This window comes from Trachurus japonicus, unplaced genomic scaffold, assembly GCF_045865225.1.
Source record: "Trachurus japonicus isolate A0001 unplaced genomic scaffold, Traja_1.0 AP030398.1".
Lineage (NCBI taxonomy): Eukaryota > Metazoa > Chordata > Actinopteri > Carangiformes > Carangidae > Trachurus > Trachurus japonicus.
The window spans coordinates 466,085-471,945 of NW_028220531.1; the positions used below are offsets into that span (position 1 = coordinate 466,085).

The following is a 5,861-nucleotide window of genomic DNA, read 5'->3' on the forward strand; positions in this document are numbered from 1 at the left end:
CCCCACTGGACACAAATCTATTTGCCTGGTCCAGCTTTACTGTGAAGCGGTTGGTTCTAACCTCACTGAACTGGGCTACCTCTAAACCTCTAAACGATTCAGGTATGGGACCAGACAAGTGCTGTTTTTTCAGTTCCAGTGCTCTGTTTTTGTTACAGGTTTGCCTGTCAGGGCCTGTCAGGGGAGGTCTCTGACAGTCGTCTGACGATTTTGGCTGAGTGGTGACTGTGGTTTCCTTACAAGCCTCTTGAGCCTGTGCAGAAAGGTTTCGTATTGGAAGGTACTGAAGTTGTCCAACACGCCATGCCTTTTCACATCCTCCACCAAGTGTGTCACATTGTGGACGTTGTATGAAATGTACTTTTTGCCATAGAGTTCTCCGAAGTGCTGCACGAAGGATGTCAGAAGTGCATTTGCGTACTCTGTACAGTCTTGAGTGAGTCTTGAGTTGATGAGAATGTGGATCCCCACAGACAGCAGCAAGAAATTGTGATAAATGGCGTTGTTCAAAATGCCCCTCAGAAGAACAGGTCCTGTGTAAAGGAGAAACTGCCTGAACTCAGTTGCCTTCCACCGATCCAGTTCTCGCAGTGCCCTGGGTCTCCGAGAAAACTCGAGAGGGACATGGCTTCTCGTATCTGTCAGTCTTTGAGACAGTTTGGTGATGTTTTGAGAGGAAAGCCGGCAGGTGAGAGGACCCCTCAGCCACAGCATGAAAAGTTTCCGCATTACACCGAGGCAGATCAGGTGCATGTAGTCGAGAGGAAACCCTGACACCATTCCCAGGGATGTTTGTTGCAAGGGAGATGGGCCAAGATGGTGTTCTTCATCAATCATTTGCTCGAAGTCCTCATCTGTCCTCAGAGGGGCGTGGATATCGGGATAACACACCCTGTTCTCGGTGTAGACCCCCTCTTGTGTACATTTGCCACAGCCAAAGTAGCCAGTGTGACCCTTAATATTTTTTATGAATGCACAAGCTGGTGCATCACACACCATTGAAGAGAGCTTCAATGTAAGACTCAGGCCCTCAAAATCAAAACCACCCTCCAACTGTTTGATTTCATTGACAAAGTCCTCGAGGAACTCATGGATTGACTTCGGTTTTGTGGTGCCACAGAACAGCCCCAGAACAACAGGATCACCCTGGAAGTTCTGCACACGTCCCAGGATGGGCCATAGCTGTGTTGTCGAGCTCTTGAACAGTGGCAGGCCATCAATATTTGTTTGCAAATTCAGACACATGTGTTGTCGAAGCTGGGCTTTATTGGCATTCAGTACTGGCTTGATTGCATTAAGCACCCCAAAGTAGTGGTACTGTCCACCAGCTTTTTCAGAGACATCCACAGACCGCACCGTACCAAGCAGTGTCCTGGAGTCCCTTGGAAGAGAACTGTGATATGGTGTGAGCAATTTCAGGAGATCATTTAAAGCAGCATGGGGAATTTGGTGCTCTCCTGCCCAGTTTGCCAGACTCCTTCGCAGGTGGTCACAGTCTTCGTCGTCAGAGGTTTCCAGATCGTCATCTGAGACAAATGACTCGCAGGCATCAAAGAAGACATCACTCATATGATCCGAGTCTTCAGATCTCAGCTCTTCGTCTTCAGGTTGGCATTCCATAAATATGTCTTCGTTGTACTCAGCAATAGAGGAAGACACTGCCTCAGCCAATGAAGGTACTGTTCTGTTATCTGAACTGACTAACGCCAAATTTCTGTCTACTCTCTCCTTTGCTTTTCGCCGCAGAGTCCAATATGATGGCATGTTACTGGTGTTGGCCATGCTCTCTCACAAGCAGCACAACAAAGACAAAAGTTCCACTCAGAGGCCTGCCTGCTCTGTGCCTAGATAAGGGGCACGTGACCTCAGGTAAATGCAAAAAAACAATAATAAGTAATGTAAATTATTTTGCACTTTACCTGTTCTCCAACGGAAAGTGCCAACACACTGTAACACACCTGAAAGTGAAAGGGAAATAAAAAAACATGAGCATACTGGAACTGATGGGGAGCAACACACAGCAAAACTCAGTGCATAGTATTAGCCCATTGAAATAATGCAGTCCAAATGAATAGCGTTGAATATAAAATGCAATCCATTACACTAAATACATACATCTACCAGGAATGTGTGGCCAATATATTTGCTTAGTACATTGATGGTATTTGTTTTGTTTTTTTGGGCTTAATTAGCTGTCTAAACTTTTTCAGTGAACATTTCATCACAGCAGGGCTATTGTTTTATTGTTTATCACTGTGTCTTATTATCATTTGACTGTTTTTGATTAATATTGTCTAGATGTTTTGTTTAAAGCACCTTGAGATGGACGTTTTGTATAAAAGGTGCTATATAAATTAGATTATTATAATTATAATTATAATTATAATGATTATAATTATTATTATTATTATCTATAATTAAATAACACACTGTGCCTTTGTGTTGACTGCTGGGGGAAGCACTGTGCAGCCTTTAACCCATTTAATCCCATCAAAAGATATTTCCAGTAAAAAGGCCCTAAAAAGGTTAGTAAGTGGAGTATCCTCATGTTTCCAAAAATACTGAAGCAAGAAACCCTTCTGATCACATATGTGCAGTTTCATATGTTCAATTGTTACATGATCAGAGCTGATTACTTACTGGTTGCACGATCCGTGGAAGATGGCTGCATCAAAGCCTCGACAAAGAAGGTCAATAAAGAAGGTTGACAAAGATAAGACAAGATTTTTGGGACACATCATCTTTAAGGTGTCTAGTACTGACATATTCATTTGAAATCATTCAACTGTGTTTAGTGTGATCACAGAATGTGTAAAACTGTTGATGTCATCAATAGTGCCCGGTAGGATAACACAGTGTAACTTTCTACTCTTTTCCTTTAAAAAAAAACAAAAAACATTTGAATCAAATACATTATGTTGGACCTCACTGACCCTAAAGCATTTCAGTTACCCTATTTCTCAAAGTGAAATAGACACTGTCCCAATTGACTGTGATATGGACTATAAGGGTGAGACAGGCCAATAGAGGGTATGCAAATGACGTCACGGTATTCAGAAGTCACTGCAGAACGCTCACTGAGTGGCAAAAAGACGAGTGGCAGAGCTGCCAAAGTTGTGAAACGAGGAAAGTAATGAGGCGATTTTCTCCAGTACCAGTTTGACATGTCTAACTTTGTCAGCATGTACATCATGCATAACAGAACTGCAAAACATTGTGAGGATACGTCTGACTTTGACCGAGTTACATTCAAGAACCTGCTCTCAATCACAGAAAGTGAATTCACTTGGGTGGTAATTTTTTTTCAATCGATCAGCTGTGTTTACAGTTTCATGTGTCATAGTTCTGATGGTTAAACAGATTAATTAGTCCGCTAACACATCCTAAAGTTTGACATGTCAGAGTTTTTCAGAAGAGGAGCAAGTCAGGTTTAAGTGTCTCTTCTACAGACAAGTTGTTGAAAGGAAGTCTCATACATGATGGCTCAGTGACAAATAAGGGTTGGCAAGACGAGCAATTTATGATTTTTTTTAATTAAAAATTTGTTTTAAAAGCTTGCATCAGATTTGTTAAAATGTACATTTTGTAATCATGTTGGTTTTAGGTCTTTTGAAATTATATTTGAACCTGAACAAAAGTAAGACTGAGGTTATGCAGGTTACATCTATTCTGAGTGACCCCCCTATGTTTTAATTTTCATTTACAATGGTAAAACGAAAAGCACACTAAAGCAATATTGCACTAAAATGTAAATCCAACAACAAAGTTACAACATTATGTCTTAAATGTTGCACAAGTGACAATGGTGATGTTTATAGGTGTCTTTTTGTTTTTGCTCTAAAAAAAAGTTGGAATATAAAAAATTTGATAGCTATGATGGATATGTAAAATTAGTATGCATATTATCCCACCGGTCACAATTGTGGCTGACTATAAAACACACTTTCACCTATGTTTTCATGAAAATTAAAAAAAAAAAAAAAAAGATTGATTATCTGCTAATGGCACATGAATTGAATTTGAATTTTTTCATGTCTGGGAACAATTTGGGATTAAATGGGTTAAGACTGAGCAGTAATTAGAGGAATCCTGCATCATCACCTGCCTCAGGCAAGGGCATACAGGGCTCGGGTTCTATTCACAGCTCCACTTCTTCCTGAACTTAATGCTGGTCCTTTATTTACTACGATTATTGTCTTATGTTATTGGACAAATTGGTTAATCCAGGTGTGTCTGAGTAGCCACAATGGTCAATGGATTAATCAATTTGTCCAATAATGTAAAACAGGAAATAAAGGAGCAGCATGAAGGAGTGAAGCTGTGCATAGGGCCCATAGCACACTACACATAACAGGGAAACATGCTGAGAGAACTGAAAGCAGCCCTGCAAATAGAAAAAGTGAGTTTTACTATAGGAAACCTGCTGCAACGATCGGGAAAGTGTGTAAGAAAGTACCTGAGGAAAACAGGATTAATGGACAGGGTTTAGTTACTATTATTATTACTTATTTATTTTATTTTATTTTATTTTTATTTTATTTAGCCTACTTTTTTTTATTACTGTTAACTGAATGTACCACACTCCAGTCCGGTAGGTGGCGGCAGTGCACCTGTGAGCTGGCGGCAATGCACCTGTAAGCCGGATGCCGGCCGCCATTAAAATCAACAGAAGAAGACGAAAAGGAGAAATCCTGCAGGTCTTGCCCAGGCTGAGTCGGGGACGGCCGTTGACATATTCACGCTTACAGGTAAGTTGGCCAAAAATAATAATGCATAGATTATTTATTTATCATGCTTGTGTGTGCGTGTTCACATACTTAACGTAATCGCACGCAAGCGTTAATTGATTTGTATTTGGGAATGCGCGGGCGCAGTCTGCAAACTCTGCTAAAGTTTGCTAACTTATGTACGTTAAATTAGCCATCTGCGTCAGGCTATGGCATTTAGTGGCTTTGTGGATCATTATTATGGCTAAAAGCGGGTTTTTGTCGTCTGTAGGGCTATGGTTAGGACTGGCAAGCGTTCGAGGCAAGGCGAGTAAGTTAACAGTCACGTGAGGCAAGTGAAACGAATAAGATTAACGTTGTCAGTTTGTCAATTTAAATAACCGTTAGCACAACTGCTTTACCTTAACGTTCACTTAATCTTATTATGACACACGTAACCTAACATTTTATATGTCGTTTTCACGGTAACGGTTAACTCTTCTAGCGTTAACGTTGGCTTGGTCGTGTTGTAAACACTAGCCCTTTATCGTTACCGGGCACAAATCTTTGTTTGCTGATGGTAACGATAACGGTAGCTTGGTTGCTTTTTTTTAGTGACACCTTGTCTGAGTCTAACATAACTACGGTATGTTGTAACTATAACACCATCAGATCTTAACATGTTACTTCAGCCGTTAATCCAAGGAAACGTTAACGTTAATATGGACACAATTGAGTAAAAGCGAATTCACTTACCTGTTGTCTAAACTTGAATACAAAACTACAATAAAACGAACTGATTATACTTAATAATGATATATTTACAGATTTAAAATTCCAAAAAATATTTACAAATATTGATTATTAACGATATCGAGGAGACGTGTAGATCGAGCAGACGAGTAAAGCAGAGCTGAGAGTAGAGTAATTTGGAGTTGCCCTGGAGGCGGTGATAAGAATTTGCTCGTGCCTACCACCACAACGCAACCGTTATGATAGCTGACCCAGTCTAATTAAATTCAGCTATATGGGGAGTTTAGGTGTGTCCAGTTGCTTCAGTATTAGCATCCAAATGTAATGGGATCACACATAAAAGATAAAACAGACAGATTTGGCATTAGGTCTACAAACTGACAAAATTATCCTAATGAACCT

At 40.4% G+C, this 5,861-nt stretch overlaps 1 long non-coding RNA gene across 1 annotated transcript; it reads left to right on the forward strand.

The window, feature by feature from the left end:
• The first annotated feature begins 225 nt into the window (after positions 1-225).
• Positions 226-1,552, forward strand: LOC146960424 (uncharacterized). Its single transcript, XR_015035453.1, has 3 exons — positions 226-1,015; positions 1,121-1,208; positions 1,329-1,552. It is a non-coding gene; the product is annotated as an uncharacterized LOC146960424 (long non-coding RNA).
• Positions 1,553-5,861: the final 4,309 nt, after the last annotated feature.